The sequence below is a fragment of the Pipistrellus kuhlii genome, unplaced genomic scaffold, assembly GCF_014108245.1.
Source record: "Pipistrellus kuhlii isolate mPipKuh1 unplaced genomic scaffold, mPipKuh1.p scaffold_m20_p_2, whole genome shotgun sequence".
Taxonomy (NCBI): domain Eukaryota; kingdom Metazoa; phylum Chordata; class Mammalia; order Chiroptera; family Vespertilionidae; genus Pipistrellus; species Pipistrellus kuhlii.
Genome location: NW_023425515.1, coordinates 64,848,694 through 64,865,123, shown reverse-complemented (window position 1 = coordinate 64,865,123; position 16,430 = coordinate 64,848,694). Strand labels below are relative to the sequence as shown.

Genomic DNA, 16,430 nt, shown 5'->3' with positions numbered 1-16,430 from the left:
AGGATGTCTGACTGCCCATTTAGGCCCGATCCCAGTGGGCACAATTTAGGACAGGTGGCTCACAACCACTTGCCTGCCTGCCAGCCTGATCACCCCCTAACCACTCCCCTGCCAGCCTGATTGATGCCTAACTGCTCCCCTGCCGACCCAATTGCCTCTGACTGCCCTTCCCTGCCAGCCTGGTCACCCCTAACTGTCCTCCCTTGCCAGCCTGATGACCCCTAACTGCACTCTCCTGCCAGCCTGGTTGCCCTTAACTGCCTTCCCCTGCTGGCCTGGTCACCCCTAACTGCCCTCCCCTGCAGGCCTGGTCACCCCCAAATACCCTCCTCTGCTGGTCTGGTAACCCCTCCCCTGCAGGCCTGGTCACCCCCAAATACCCTCCTCTGCTGGTCCAGTAACCTGGTTGCCCCTAACTGCCCTCTCCTGCTGGCCTGGTCACCCCAAACTGCCCTCCCCTGCAGGCCTGGTCCCTCCCAACTTTACTCCCCTGCTGGCCACCTTGTGTCCATATGGGGGCTGCCATCTTGTGTGTTGGAGTGATGGTCACTTTGCATATTACTCTTTTATTAGAGAGGATATAAATAATTCCATTTATAACTCTTCTAGAAAGACAGAGTACACACAGTGTATTTAGCTTCCAAGAAGCTCTGTAGTAAATATGTCTGTTTAACACATAAAAGTATTTGTGAATCCTTCTGTTATTATGTGGAACACTTGGACCTGTGATACACTATCTATCACTGACAAATTTTAAGGAATGAGGAATTGGTACAATTCAAGAGTTTCTTGATGTTTTGAACATTAGGACTTTCCCCCACTCTGTAGTGAGGTTTTTTACATTACTGTTTTTATAAGTAGTTTTAAAAATGAATTAAAATTACTATAGACTGGACCATCCTTAGTTTGCATCCATGATTAGAGAAGGGAGGAATGATGATACTAATAATAATTTCTTATTTATGTTTAATAGGTTATATAATTTTGACAAATGTCAAATTTGATATTACAAAAATAATGAGATAATGGTGCTTTGCTTTTTCCTGTAGAATATAATAATTTTACTATAATAGATTATAGTACCCAAATACCTCCACTTAAGTTCACTTTCAAGAATCATTCTAGAAAGAATGCAGACAATTGTATACTGGGAATTTTCTCAGGTACCCCACCTGACATCATATTTATTGTACATTGCTTTATTGGCTCCTAAGTTTTGCAGAAAATTTCTAGGCACAAAGAGAACTCCTGAGCCAATATTGATTTGATTAGCTCCACAGGTATTATAAAACATTGCTACTAGGCCTGTGTGGTTAGGATGGTGTAAAAAACCTAGGAGTATATAAACAAAGTTTTGCTTGATAGCTTATTGTTTCTTGTGATTAGAGGAAAGGAACATTCATATATAAGTATATATATTCAGAGGAACAGACATAAATTCTAGTTCTAGAACTTTTCAATTGAAGGAATTTGGGCAATCATTTAGCTCTCTGAAATTTTCTGATACTGGCACATGGGAAGCACTTAAGAAATAGTACTTAAAAAAAAAGTAAAATGTGTTAAAAATTCAGGAATCTTGAATGCACTATAAAACACCTTTAAAACATCCAGCAATGTGTGTATCTAGAGTATGTTTGCATATTGGTGTATAAACACATACATACATTTACCTCTAAGAGTTTTAAAAAATTGTTCTAAAGGCATAAGAACCTATGTATTCTTCTATAGTGCCATTGAAAATTGAAAGTGGGTTTATCCTTATCAATGAAAGGGTAAATCCTTTAGAATATTACCCATCCTATAATTTAATAATTCACTTTTTTGCCATTGAGACTATAGAAGTCTTGAACAAAGAATGATTGCCCAATGTGGATATATGGCCTTCAGCTTGAATATTAATTAGGTCAGAATCAAAGAAATAAAATTTTATATTTAAAAAAATTTTTTTAACTTACTGATTTTAGAGAGGAACGGAGTGGAAGAGAGAGATAAAAACATAAACGATGAGAGAAAATCATTGATTGGCTGCCCTGTGCACGCCCCCTACTGGGGATCGCACCTGCAACCTGGGAATTGTCATTGACCAGAATTGAACCTGAGACTCTTCAATCTGCAGGCTGACATTCTATCCACTGAGCCAAACCAGCTAGGGCAAATTATATTCTTGAGACAAGGCACAAGAACAGGAGATAGTGTCACTGAAATTTTCTTCACCATATAGAGCTAATATTAGGTTTTAAAAATCAACATTTCTATTTTAAGATCTTTTTATTACTATTTTCTGATGAGGGTTAGATTATTTAACTCCTTTGAGGACTTCTCTATACATTTTGCCTGATTGTGCTCTCAGAATCAGGCACAGCATGATGATATCTCTTATGGTGGAAAGCTTTATGCTGTTTCTAAAATGACAAATAATTTGTTTAATTTCACACATATATGAAATTTTGGGAGGTGAATTATTCTTCAAGTTGGTCCAATCCATCTCTTTTATAAATAGACTAGAGGCCCAGTGCATGAATTCATGCTTAGGTGGGGTCCGGCCAGCCCAGACCCAATCTGGGCAGATCAAGGCCTCAGCCATCAATCAGACATCCCCCAAGGGCTCCCGGACTGCAAGAGGGCACTGGCTGGGCTGAGGGATTCCCCCCTACCACCCAGAGTGCACAAATTATATTCACTGGACCTCTAGTATTATAAAAGAGAAAATTGAGAAAAGTTTGAAATGAGCAACCCCTATCTTCTTTTTAAATAAAAACTCTCTATAGCAGTCAGTCAGTCTTACCATTTGATGAAGCTTATAGCTCATCTTTCAGTTCATTTGGTGAAGTGAACCCTTAAAGAATGATCACATTTTCAGGTTGGATAGTTTAGTTGTTATTTTTAAAATAACAAGTGTTACCTTTCTTTATTAGTAACTGAGTTTCCCTTTTTAGAGAATTTAGATAAAATTTTCTAATAAGGTTGTTATAATATGTTTTATTAATGGTCAAGGTGTCCCAGTTATGTCTCTCTTTAATGAGTTTTACCCAATCATCAAAATCATAGAATTTGATTTTGAAGACTTAGGCCCTGATAATTTTACCAATTATTTCTGTTGTAATAAAATATTTCATACACATTCAAGTTTTTAATGTAGCTGTCAAAAAGTAGTTTAGAACTTTTACTTTGGAATGCTGATAAACACCCTTATTCTTGCCTCTAAATTGTCAGCAGCAAAATGCTCACTATTACTTCCTTAAGATTAATATGTATAGGCAGAAACTTAGAGGTTTTCTTGTAGAAAATTTAAGTGGATTTTTTTTTTTTTTTTTTTTTTTTTTTTTTTTTTTTTTTTTTTTGAGCTGTCACTTTATCTCAGAAACCTGGGCTTTGGACTCAGATGGACCCAAGATAAGACTAAATCTAACTCAGCTGTTTACTGACATGGGACTTGGGGAAAATTACTTAGCTTCATTGTGCAATAACAACCATGTAAGATTGTTATGAGGATTAAAAGTGCTGGAGGGTGCAATGCTAACCCAGCACATGGCAGGGCTACGAAGAAATGCGTTTGTTCTAAAAAATAACAGTAGGTCAGAAGTGACATTTTTGCTGCTAAACCATTCCTTGAAATTGACTTTTGAAGCATGTTATTGTCTGTTTACAAGGAAAAAGTTTGGCTTCAAATTGCACATCTTTATGTGGGAAGTTGAATTCAGGATGGATTTGCTTTAAATCATTAGGAAATAATATTTACTTTTTTATATTACTAGATATCTTAAAATGTTTTCTACACAACCATAAGTGATAGAAGTTTGGTTATAGCTATACTTTCTCCAATTAATTTTGCAAGTTGACTGAAACCCAATCAAAGTTCCAGTTCATGAAAATATTAGGAAATAAGCCATTTATATTATTCAACAGCTTATAATTATTTTAGCAACATTCTTGTTTAATACTATCGGTATTAACAAACTTATCACCCCAAACAAATAAATTATTTAAGCATAACAGAAAATTCTTATGATCAAAGACTATCATTATTGTAACAAAGCAGGGAACTTATATTGTGAATTCTTAATGAATTTTAAAGTATGAATTATTTTCATAAATTGATTATCTCAACCTGACAGCTATAAAAATAAAAAATAACAACCAATTCTAGTTTAGTCATAAACTAGAAAAGCTGTATTTTCCTTTATTTTTGGTCAGTGGTTTAGCTTTCCACAATTAATTGGTCCTAGAAAAAAAAATGTATTTTTGTATATCTGCAGAAAATGCTATCTCAGTGGAGGTATTTACTTTCTAAAAATGTTTATGCACTACAAATTGTTTTTCTTTGTCACTAGTGTCAGTAACTCTTGTTTATCAGATTTGAATATATCTCTCTATAATTAACATTTTTAAACTGTTTTAAAGATGATTTAGTACCCTCTATGCGAGTACCTCATTTCCTTCTAAAAGTTGCTCTATTAGCATGAGTCTATTATGTGTTTGTGGTTTTATTTACCTTTTCCTAGTTGAAAATGTGAACATTCTAACCGTAACACGCATGGATTTTATATGCTTAAGTTATATATTTTTAGTTATTAGCATATATTAAAACCAGAACTCTGGTGAGGAGTTCCCTTGGCCTGTGCCCTTTTGTATTCTGGGAGCCTTTGGAGGATATCTGACTGATGTGGAGGTGGGAGAGGCTCCTGCCACCTTTGCTGCACTTGCTCTCCAGCTGTGAGCCCCGCTTGTGCCTGAGCAGTGCTCCCCTTGTGGGAGTGCACTGACTACCAAGGGGAAGCTCCTGCGTTGAGCATCTGCCCCCTGGTAGTCAGTGCACATAATAACACCGGTTGCTCTGCTGTTTGGTCGATTTGCATATTACCCTTTTATTGTGTAGTATTCTAAACTATTTTTGCCCACCTGTAAGAATGTTTGCACTATTCAGCGCTATTCTATTCCCTTTTACAACCTGAGATTCCTGCATTATTCTCACAGGAAAAAGGTTTTGTGTAAAGATAAAGTAATCTTTTTTCTGTTTTTCTATTTTTTAACCTAGTAATATCCACTAGAATTACTATGTACAATGAATTAGACACTATATCAGTGTCATTATATAAGAGAAGGCAAAAATCTACGCAGAGAAGAAGAGACAAATGTCATTAAGAGTTCTGAGGAAGATCTTAAATTCCAGGTACAAGTATCAGGGAAGACTACATAAGGAGAAATATAGAAGTCTGGGAGGGTGACTAAACCCCACTACCATTTGGATAGAATATATGTAAAGATAAAATGGGAAACTAGTGGAAAGCTAGGTGTAAAGAGGCCCTTGAATGTCAGGGTGAAATTACATTATTACAAAGATAGAAGAACCACTGAAAATTTCTAAGCAGACTATATAGATGGGAGGGATGGATTGGAAAGGTAAAGAGGCAGGCATGTTAAAGATTGATTTGGAGGCTTTAGGAATTCTAGGTAAGAAGTTATGAAGGTTAAACGCTATATCTCAAAATACTTGGTTTGAGATATCCAACTCACAAAAATCAAGTACATCTTTTGCCAACTCTCAGGGCAAAATTATTATTATTTTTAATTTAACTTTATTGTTGAAAGTATTACAAATGACTCCTTCCCCCCCCTATTGATCCCTTCTCGCCTGCATCAGCCCCCCCCCCCCCCCCCCCCCCCGCGCCTCAAGCCTTCACCACACTATTGTCTGTGACCATGGATTAAACATATATGCATATAAGTTCTTTGGTTAATCTCTTTCCACCCACCCTCACCTTCTCTGATATTTGACAGTTGTTCCATGCTTTTGTCTCTGGTTCTATTTTGTTCATCTGATTACATATATGAGTGAGATTATATGATACTTATCTTCCCCTGACTGACTTAGTTTACTCAGCATAATACTCTCCAAGTCCCTCCATGCTTCTCAAAGGGTAAGAAATTCATCTTTTTTACTGCTGCATAGTATTCCGTGGTATAAATATATCACAGCTTTTTATCCACTCATCTAATGATGGGCACTTGGGCAGTTTCCAGATCTTAACTATTGTAAATTGTGCTGCTATGAACATAGGGGTGCATATATTCTTTCTGATTTTTGTTTCAGGTTTCTTAAGATATATATATGTATTTTTTTTAAATATATATATATATATTGATTTTTTTTACAGAGAGGAAGGGAGAGGGATAGAGAGTTAGAAACATTGATAAGCTGCCTCCTGTAAACTCCCAACTGGGGATGTGACTGCAACCAAGGTACATGTCCTTGACCAAATTCGAACCTAGGACCCTTCAGTCCGCAGGTAGACACACTATCCACTGAGCCAAACAGGTCAGGGCATGATATATTCTTAGAGGAGGGATCACTGGTTTAAATGGAAGTTATATATTTAATTTTTTTGGTTTGCCATAGTAGCTACACCAATATGTATTCTTATCAGCAGAGTACTAATGTTCCCTTTTCTCTATAGCACTTCTCATTTGTTGATTTATTGATAGTAGCCAATCTGTTAGGTGTGAGGTGATACCTCACTGCCATTTTTATTTGCATCTTTAATGATTAGTGACTTTGAGCATCTGTATATATAAAAAGCCAGCCTGCAACAGAAACACCATAATGACCAGAATGATTGATCTCTATGATGCCCACTGTGGCCAGCAAATCAGCCTGATCAGGGGGTGGGGCCGATAGCCAACTTCCTGAAGCCTCTCCCCCAAGCAGGCCCTGCCCCAGATGGGCCCCCAATACCTCCATCAGCCCACAGTCTCTCCCCCAACCAACTTCACTCTCAATTAGCCCCCTCAATTGGGTAAGGCTGGCTGATAAAATACCCATGGCCCCTCCCCCAGGTCGCTGGTCCCAAATTGTCCCCCCACCGCCCCACCCCATTCAGGGCCAGGGCTAGCTAGCTGGCCTACCACCTACAGCCCCTCTCCATGGTCAGCCCCACCCCTGATCAACCTCTACCACTTTGATAGGTCCACAGCCCCTCCCCTCGGCCAGCTCTGCCCTGATCCGTCCTCGCACACCAATCGGGGGTGGGGCTAGTTGGCCAACCTCCCATGGCTGGCCTACTGCCCATAGCCCCTGTCCACAGCTGGCCCTGACCCCAATCGCCCCCCGCCCCCCCATCTGGGGCAAGGCCCACTGGCCAATCGCATGTGGCCCCTCTCTACAGCTAGCCAACCTCCCGCCATCTCCTCCTCCTGACATGCCTGGGCCAGATCCACTGATTAGGGCGGGGCCAACTGGACTCCACCGGTGTGCAAATCTATGCATTGGGCCTCTAGTTTTTCATATGGTTCTTGGCATTCTGTATGTCCAGTTTGGAGAAGTGTCTATCTAGGCCAATTTTTTGTTTGGATTGTTTATTTTCTGTTAAGTTGTATGAGTTCCTTATATATTTTGGATATTAATCCTTTGTCAGATGTGTCATTGCCAATTGTTCTTCCATACAGTGGGCTTCCTTTTCCTTTTGTTATTGGTTTCTTTTACTATCCAGAAACTTTTTATTTTGATGTAGTCTAATTTTTTATTTCTCCTTAGTTTCCTTTGCCCTAACAGTGTTTTCCAAAGTGTGGTACATGTACCCCCAGGGGTACAGGAAGAGTTTGGTGGGGGTACGCGTTGCACCAGAGTTTGGTGGGGATATGCACTGTACCATGCTTAGCTGCACCTAATTCTACGTTCTCATGAGTACGAGGGGTACTCAGCTTTACAAAAATTATAGAAGGGTACACATATGTCAAAAGTTTGGGAAACACTGCCCTAGGAGATGTTTTTGTAAACATATTGCTATGAAAGATGTCTGAAATTTTGCTGGCTATAGTTTTTTCTATGATTTTTGTGGTTTCATGGCTTACATTTAACTTAAGTCTTATCCATTTTGAGTTTATTCTTGTGTGTGGTATAAGTTGGTGGTCTAATTTCTTTTTCTTTTTTTTTTTTTTTGGCATGGATCTGTCCCACTTACCCAACACCACTTATTGAAGATACTATCTTGATTTCATTGTATGATCTTTCCTTTGTCAGATATTAAGTGTAATGGTGTGGGTCAATTTCTGATCTCTCTGTTCTGTTCCATTGATCTATATGCCTATTCCTGTGCCAGTCCCAGGATGTTTGGATTACAGTGGATTTGTAGCATAACTTGTTATCTAGTATTGTGACCCCTCTAACTTTTTTTCTTTCTGAAGATTGTTGCAGCTATTTGTGGCAATATAAATTTTTTGTTGTTGTTCCATATATATTTTTGGAGTATTTGTTCTAGATCTGTGAAATATGCCATTGATGATTTAATAGGGATTGCATTAAATCTATAAATTGCTCTGGGTAACATGGATATTTTAATGATGTTAATTCTACCAATCCTTGAACACGGTATATTCTTCCACTTGTTTATATTTTCCTCTATTTCTTTTTTCACTCTTCTGTAGGTTTCTGAGTACAGGTCTTTTACCTCCTTGGTTAAGTTTATTCCTAACTACCTTAATTTTTTTGTTGCTTTGTAAATTGGATTGTTTTTTCAGTTTTTCTTTATGAGAATTCATCATTGGTATATAAAAATACCAGTGATTTCTGGGTGTTAATTTTGTTTCCTGCTACATTGCTGAACTCATTTATTAAATTTAGTAGTTTTATTGTGGAGTTTTTAGGGTTTTCTATGTACAATATCTTGTCATCTTTGAATAATGGATGCCTTTTATATTTTTTTCTTGTCTGATGGTTGTGCCTATGACTTTCAGTACTATCTATCTATCTATCTATCTATCTATCTATCTATCTATCATCTATCTAAAAGCCTAAGAGAGTAATCGACTGTTCAACTGTTTGACCGGTAGCTATGATACACACTGACCACCAAGGGGTAGATACTCAACCCACAGGCATGGAAACATGGACTAGATTAATGAATCTCAGAGGAAAGGGGAGAAAGTGGGAAGATTAACCAAAGATCTTATATGCATACTAGAGCCTCGGTGCACGCATTTCTGCACTGATGTGGTCCCTCTGCCTGGCCTGCGGGCATCGGGAGTCTGACATCTTCCCAGGGGTCCCGGATTGCAAGAAGGTGCAGGTCAGGCCAAGGGACCCCACTAGTGCACAAATCTGTGCACTGGACCTCTAGTGTTGAATAAAAATTGTGAAAGCTGACATCCTTCTCTTGTTCCTGTTCTTGGAGGGAAAAGGTTTTAGTTTTTGCCCATTGAGTATTATTCGGTTGTAGGTTTGTCATTTATGGCTTTGATTATGTTGAGGTATGATCCCTGTATTCCCAGTTTGCTGAGAGTTTATAACAAAAATGGGTGTTGATATTTGTTGAATGCTTCTTCTGCATATATTGATATGATCATGTAATTTCTGTCTTTCAATTTATGTGATGTATAACATTTATTGATTTGCATATAATGTCATTTTCTGAGCTTCACATCCCCAGAATACTACTACTTGGTCATGGTGTATGATCTTCTAATGTAATGCTGGATCCAATTTGCTAGACTTTTGTTGAGGATTTTAGCATCTATGTTCATCAGGGATATTGGCCTGTAATATCTCTTTCTTTGTGGTGTCTTTAACTAGTTTTGGAATTAGGATAGTGCTGGCCTCATAAAAGGAGCTTGGAAGTGTTCCTTCCTCTTGGATTTTTGGAATAGTAAGGCCAGGGGAAAAATTATTACTCAGTTTTAAGGATTTCTTCATTGATGATTTCCTCAAACACTTGACACCTACTAACTTACTATTTAGCCTGTGTGTGTCTGTGTCTATGAGTATTTAGTGATTATAAATCTAGTTTTCACTATTTCTCAAAGAATATAAATCATATAAATCCTGTCCTTTCACCTGAACCAAATTACTAATCTATAGAATTTGGCAATAGACTGAACTTGTGTTAGGGGTGAAGAAGGGATTATAAGAAGAGAGCAATGGGAGATGTTGAAAAAGAAGTCAAAGATAGGATTTACATTTAAATGTAGGTATTTAGATAACACTACATCCAGAAGTAGAGAAATAGTAATACATAAAAACTGATTTGTGGGAGGGGGAGATGAAGTTTGGGATGATTGGATTTGAACATATAATGTACGTGTTTCCCTGAAAATAAGACATCCTCCGAAAATAAGACCTAGTGCATGGAAAGATAAGACATCCCCTGAAAATAAGACCTAGCGCAACTTTGGGAGAAAAAATTAATGTAAGACACTGTCTTATTTTCGGGGAAACAGGGTAATAATAAATGTGAGGTGAGTATGGAAGAGATTCAAGCTGTGAGTATAGGTATAGCTTGAGAGGTAGAACTGAAATTGTTTCTTAAAGAATAGTTTGATTTTTTTATTTTTTAGAGAGATGAAGGGGGGCAAGACAGAATGAAAGGAAGAGAGGGAGGGAGGGAGAGAGCAAAATATTTATGTGAGTGTAATATCAATCCAATGCCTTCTTCATCCCCTGACCAGAATTAAACCAGCAAACTTTTGATGCACAAGACAATGCCCAACCAAGTGAGTGTCATCATTGGCTTGGCCTAAAGCTGAAATGTTGAAAAATGGTGAAAGTAGAAAATGTGGCTAAGAAAGAACTTTTGAAACCATCTACTTTTCTTTGACAATCAGATTTGTGGTGGGAAAATCAAAGTAGTATATGACCGAGGAAGATGGTGATGAGTTTTCAACAAAAATGTTGAAAAATTTAGACACATCTAAATGCCTAAAGAAAAGTGTTTGTGCTACATGATCTTGTGGTCCTTTGGAGAAAGCAGTTTTTTTTACAGTGGTCAAGGCAGAAGCCATATTGTACTATTATGATTTCAGTATTTCCCCTTTTACTGCCAAGTTTTTTATTTTCTCTTTGGCTGAAACTGTATGTTGAGCTCCTGTCTTCATGGAGTAATCTGGAATGATTTACAAATCTACTCCCTGGGAGCATGAAATTTATCTTCTTTAAGTGTAGCTTTAATATTCTTTTCATTAACTATGTAGTTGTAGACTGTTTAAAATAAAAACTCATCTAGATGCTAATATCATTTTCTCAAATACCATCAGCAAACATACTTTCTAAATGCCTCAATTATTATGTATATTCTAATTGGCATTACAGAGGGGTAATTAATGATTTCCCTGTCATTGCCAGTTCTTCTTTTATACTCAGTACAGTCAAACTTTAAATAGGCCTACTGCCTTAATAAAGATTCTTTAGAAAGTTCTTTGGAGCAGTAGGGTCCCCTGCATATGCAAATTCTAGGATAGAATCAGATACAATCAGATATGACCCATATGCAGAGAATAATATAGTTTTAAGAGTGAGTTTACAAGACTCACCCTAAGTAGTAGTAATAATTATAATGATAGAACTTCAACTGTTATTTTTGCATTTTATGTGCTAATATCTCTGTGTCTGTGTGTTTGCATTTTTCCTTAATCTTCACAATGACCTCAATATGTAAGTATTATTATTATTATTCCCATTTTATACATGAAAGAACTGAGGCTAAAAACAATATAAATCATTTCAGCTTCTTGGCTAATTAAGAACAGATCCAAGATTCAAATAATCTCTTTCTGACTTTCAAAGACCTTGTTCTCAACATAGCCCATGCAATTTTATGATGTATTTGAAATTTTAGCTTTAATACCCTTGATGGCAACTACTCACTCAACTTTAGAAGCTCAGTGCCTCATTGCTTTCTTATCCTTTTCCTCTAACAAGGGAAGAATAGAAATTGCCATTTGTAATTGTTGATTGCCAGATGCTTTTTTGTATATTCAGTACTATATATATTTATATAAACTTATATAAACTCTATGAAAGGTAGGTATATTTCCCCCTTATATTTTATGATGCAGCTTTTGAGCATAGCATTACAACTACATACTCATTACCTAGATTTAGCCATTAACATTTTGCTATACTTACTTTATTACATGTTTATAATCCATCCATTGTCATTTCATTTTCTGATGCATTTGAAACTGAATCATAGACATTACTAAACTTGCTCTAAATATTTTAGCATGCATATTATTTATTAGAGTTCAATATTTATATATTTTAAGTTTTTTATGTAAAATTTACACTTAGTAATACACAATCTTAAACATATATTCTCTTGAGTTTTCATAGATGCATACACCTGTATTATAACCTACTAAATAAGTATTAAGATAATAAAACATGACTATTGGTAGGTATCTCCTTTTATTCCCCTTTGTAGATGATGACACTGAAGCACACAGAAGTTAACTAACCTGCCTAAGGTCACACTGTTAGCAAGTGACAGAATCTGACATCAAACTGGCAATTTGGCTGCAGGGTTTGTGGTCCTCACCACACCACTATACTGCTTATGGATTGTCCTCACATGTTCGGGTATCCCTGTACATTTTAACACAAGTGTGTAGACACAGAAGTAATACAGTTAGGATTAGTGAGAGTATAAATGCTGTTCTAGGCATGCATTGGTTCCTTGCAAGAGGTTTGTGGCAAGAGAAACTCAGAAGGAAGTAAGTTCCCTTCATCGAAATAAGTAGGGTGAATCTCTGTATAATAACTCTGTCTTCATTGGCATCCTTGATTAATGTTTCCACATATAAATTGACAGGTTCCTTATGGCAATACTGAGGCTCAGAAAAATTCTACAGTGCCATTTGTACAATTAAGGCTAGCTGATGTACAGTATAATTTTTTGAAGCATATTTTAGTCTATTAATAGAAAACTATTCATCTATGTACGGTATATATAGTACCCTGATACTTCAGTCTCCAAAATCATAGAATTAACCAATTTGGAATTCATAGTTAAGAAATTTGTAAAATTTTTAACAAAGAAACTAAATGGAATTCTTTGGCATAAAATATAAATAAGGATTTGAATACATTATATTAAATTTAATTTCTAGTTTGCAATACTTAGGTGAAAGGAGATTGTGTCTCTTTCATGAATTGTACTCAAACTATAAGCCAAATCTTAAAAGTTGACCAGTTCGCTCTGTTCACTATTCAAATAGGAAAAGTCAGCAATCAAACCTTAAGTTTTGCTCAAAAAGCAATTGCAAAAATAAATCAAAGCATTTAGTTAGGAAATCCTAGTCTATCACTAGAGGGCAGAGCAGTACCGTACTTTAGGCCTTATTTGAAAATTTCTGGTTTAAAAATTGCTGAACATGGGAAAATATATTGATGCATACTCGAATAGAAATTTCTTTGTATTATTGTCTTGTGTGAAATCCAATAACATGCTTACACATGTCAAAGAAGCTTTTCTGGCAGTTACATTGATTGCTTCCATAAGGAAATGATTATTTAGACAATTTTAATTATTCCTTAAAAGAAAATACTAATTCTTACAAATGGTGGTGCATTAAATCATTTCTACTCTATGTACTACCCTGAAATTGAATTCCAGTATAGACTTTAGGTGAGACGTTATGAAAGAACAAGTTTGAGACAAGTTTACTAGTATTTAAATCTAAGAATTTATTGAAATGCAGATGTTTTTATCTTTCAGCTGAAATTTGTTGAATCATTAAAACTTGAGAAAGTTATAAAAGCAATGAACTAACTCTAACTCCCTTTTTAATGTTAAAATTTTATGAAGTGGATGTTCAACTAATTTCATTTCTGTTTATAAATTCCTATCATTCTAAGATACTTTTATTCTGACTACTTTTTTTGATAAATTTTAAAAGTAATTGAAGCCCTGAGGTAATATAGTAGCCTAGTGAATAACCTGAGTATTTCAGTGTCCCCAAATAGAAAATGTCATCTTGACAGTGTAGTTTGAATTTTATTTCATAAAAACAGCTTGGATTTATATATGATTAATTTCTAGTAGAGACAATATATGATACCAGAACAAAGCACTGAGTTTTGGAATCAGAAGATTTGGGGTCCCAGTTGTTATGTGCTTACTTGTGACCTTGGGCAAGTCACACTACCTCTCTGAAGTAAGAGGTGGGAAAATACTTTATTTACAGCTGGGTTGTTTTGAGGATTGTGTTTGTGCCTAGGTGTATGCATCTCCAAAGATAAGACCCTGTGAAGGTGACTTTTAATAAAGATACAACTTGAGAAAAACCTTAGAAATAACTGAGAAATAGTTGATGATATCATAAATTTAGAAACGTGAGGGCACCTGTTACATGAGTAAATATAACAAAAAATGTGGTTTCCAAACCCAAACCCCAGTTCAGATTGCTGACTTTCTCCTTGTCTATGAGTGTCTTTGGCTGCCTAATTTCTCTGTAACCCCCACTTTTTTGCCTCTTATTTATTCTTCATTTTACCTTCTGTTTATTTCCATGTTCCCTCTCTCTGTGTTTCTCCTGACTGTCTTTGGTCTCTCTCTGTGTTTTTCTTGCCCCAGGCACCCCCAGGAAGACCCCAAGCCTCTAGCGGTACCTGGTATCATCTCCAGCATGTTTATAGATGTGGAGGATTCACTGGGATATTGACAAATACCAGAGGCGAACTGTATCACTGTAGTAAGTCAATAAGCCTTTAATTGAGTGACTCCTGTTGGTGGTGCTTTGGGAAAAAAAGAAGTTAGGGTATAGCTCAGAAGTAAACTTATAAACTCTTCTTAGTGATTCTTGCCAGATGGTCACACATATAAATGAAAACAACAAAATAAAAAGCTGACAAATAAGAAGAGAGATGAGGAAAGAAAGGGTGGGAGTGAGTAATTTCCTTGGGGCTTCCAAAGCCTGCTCACTTGCCTGAGTGAATTCCTGAATGGGGGGAGGGTGGTGCAGTGAGAGTGCTAAATTTCAGCCTACCAACAGCTAACTTCTTAACCTTCCAGTCTTAGAGAAATTCAAGTTATGAAAAGTATAGCCAAGTTGAGACTTTCCATAAACATAATTAGAATCCTTTGCCAGCATTAAAATTTATGGAGTTTAAGGGTAAATTGTGATTGTGAAGTAATAAAGAGGTGTAATATGAAATAAAATTAATACAAACTATTATAATTTATGGATACATTTTACATGCCACGATTAATTAAAATAGTGAATTGTAGTATGACAAGTTAGTTTTGTTTTTGTGATGAAAATTTATTTTTGCTGTTGTATTTTAGACAGTCCTATGGTTTTCAGAGTTGGATATGGTTTTAATCTCACCTCTGCTAACTGTATAAGATTGGGTATTCTACATAATAACACAAACTTAGTTTTCTCATATGAAAATATTTATCTTAGAGTTGTGTGATTTAAAGAGATAATTTTATAAAGTCCTGAATGAATGCTGGGTACTTGTTATTTGCAGATAATTAAAAAGTACTTTTAAAATAGTTTGTTAAATGCAGGTGTTACTTCTGAGAGCTTTTTAAAAATAGAAGTAAGAAAATGCTATATGTATATAGGGCATACTAATAACATGTGAATAAAATACAAAGAATAGCATTAACATGAATAGTTTAATATTTACCACTAACTGCCTGGCCCGTATTTCAACAGCTTCCTTAAGTTAACTCATTCCCCAATCCTGAAGAATGAGTTAACTTTCTTTCTTTATCCTTATACTAGAGTCCCGGTGCATGAAAATTCATGCACTGGAGCGGAGGTCCCTCAGCCTGGCCTGCCCCCTCTCACAGTTTGGGAGCCCTCAGGGGTGTGAGGCGACCCAGGAGATTAGGGGAAGATGACGCCCCTATCATACTTCTGCTGCTGCCTCTGCCGGCAGTGCAAGCTTTGGCTGGTCCTGGTTACCTGAGCCATGGGCTGGCCCTAGGCTTCTGGGCAGCCGCCATCCGAGGCTTGCCTGCGCCTCGGCTGACTCTGCTTTCTTTAGCCTCAGTCAGTGGGGGGTGTAAGAGGACCCGAGGCCCCCAGCGGGGCTGAGGGGCCTCTAGCAGAATGGAGGGTACTCTCAACAACATGAGTTATAACTTCCAATTTGTTGGACACCACAGTCAGACTTCAGTTTCAGGGGAGGGAGGAAGAGAGGGATGGACAGCTCGTTGGAGGAGCCTGAGTGAGCTGTCAGTCAGGGCCAGAGGCCCCCAGGGGGGCTGAGGGGACTCCAGTGGCAGGTGTGCAGAGCAGCCGGCCCCACCCCTACTGTGGGCCACCTTTGTGATAGTGTGATGGTCAATTTGCATATTACCTCTTTATTATATAGAATTTTTAAAAATATGTTTACATTAAATTTTGCTTGTTTTTGAATTTTATATAAATAATAAATACTATATGTTTTCTCTGTCACACTTATTTTTGCTGCTCAACATTATGATTTTTTAAATTTTATTTTTAATTATGCTCGACATACAATATATTAATTTTGTATGTCGAGCATATTATATACCACATAGTATGACAGTACTTATATGTCTTGCAAAGTGGTCACTACAATAAGTCTAGTAACCATCTGTCATCATATAAAGTTTTTATGATATTGTTACCTGTATTCCCTATGGTGTACATTACCTCCCCCTGACTTCTTTTTTAACTAGATG

General features: G+C 36.9%; 1 protein-coding gene across 3 annotated transcripts in view; it reads left to right on the top strand.

The window, feature by feature from the left end:
• BBX (BBX high mobility group box domain containing) overlaps window positions 1–16,430 on the top strand; it is a 289,089-nt gene that overhangs the window by 120,689 nt on the left and 151,970 nt on the right. Inside the window, exon 4 of one of the 3 annotated variants that reach the window (XM_036448442.2) lies at window positions 14,343–14,460. The exons of the other annotated variants lie outside the window; for them this stretch is intronic. The gene's annotated coding sequence lies outside the window, so the exon portion shown is untranslated. The remainder of the gene's footprint in view (window positions 1–14,342; window positions 14,461–16,430) is intronic. 3 annotated transcript variants of the gene reach the window in all.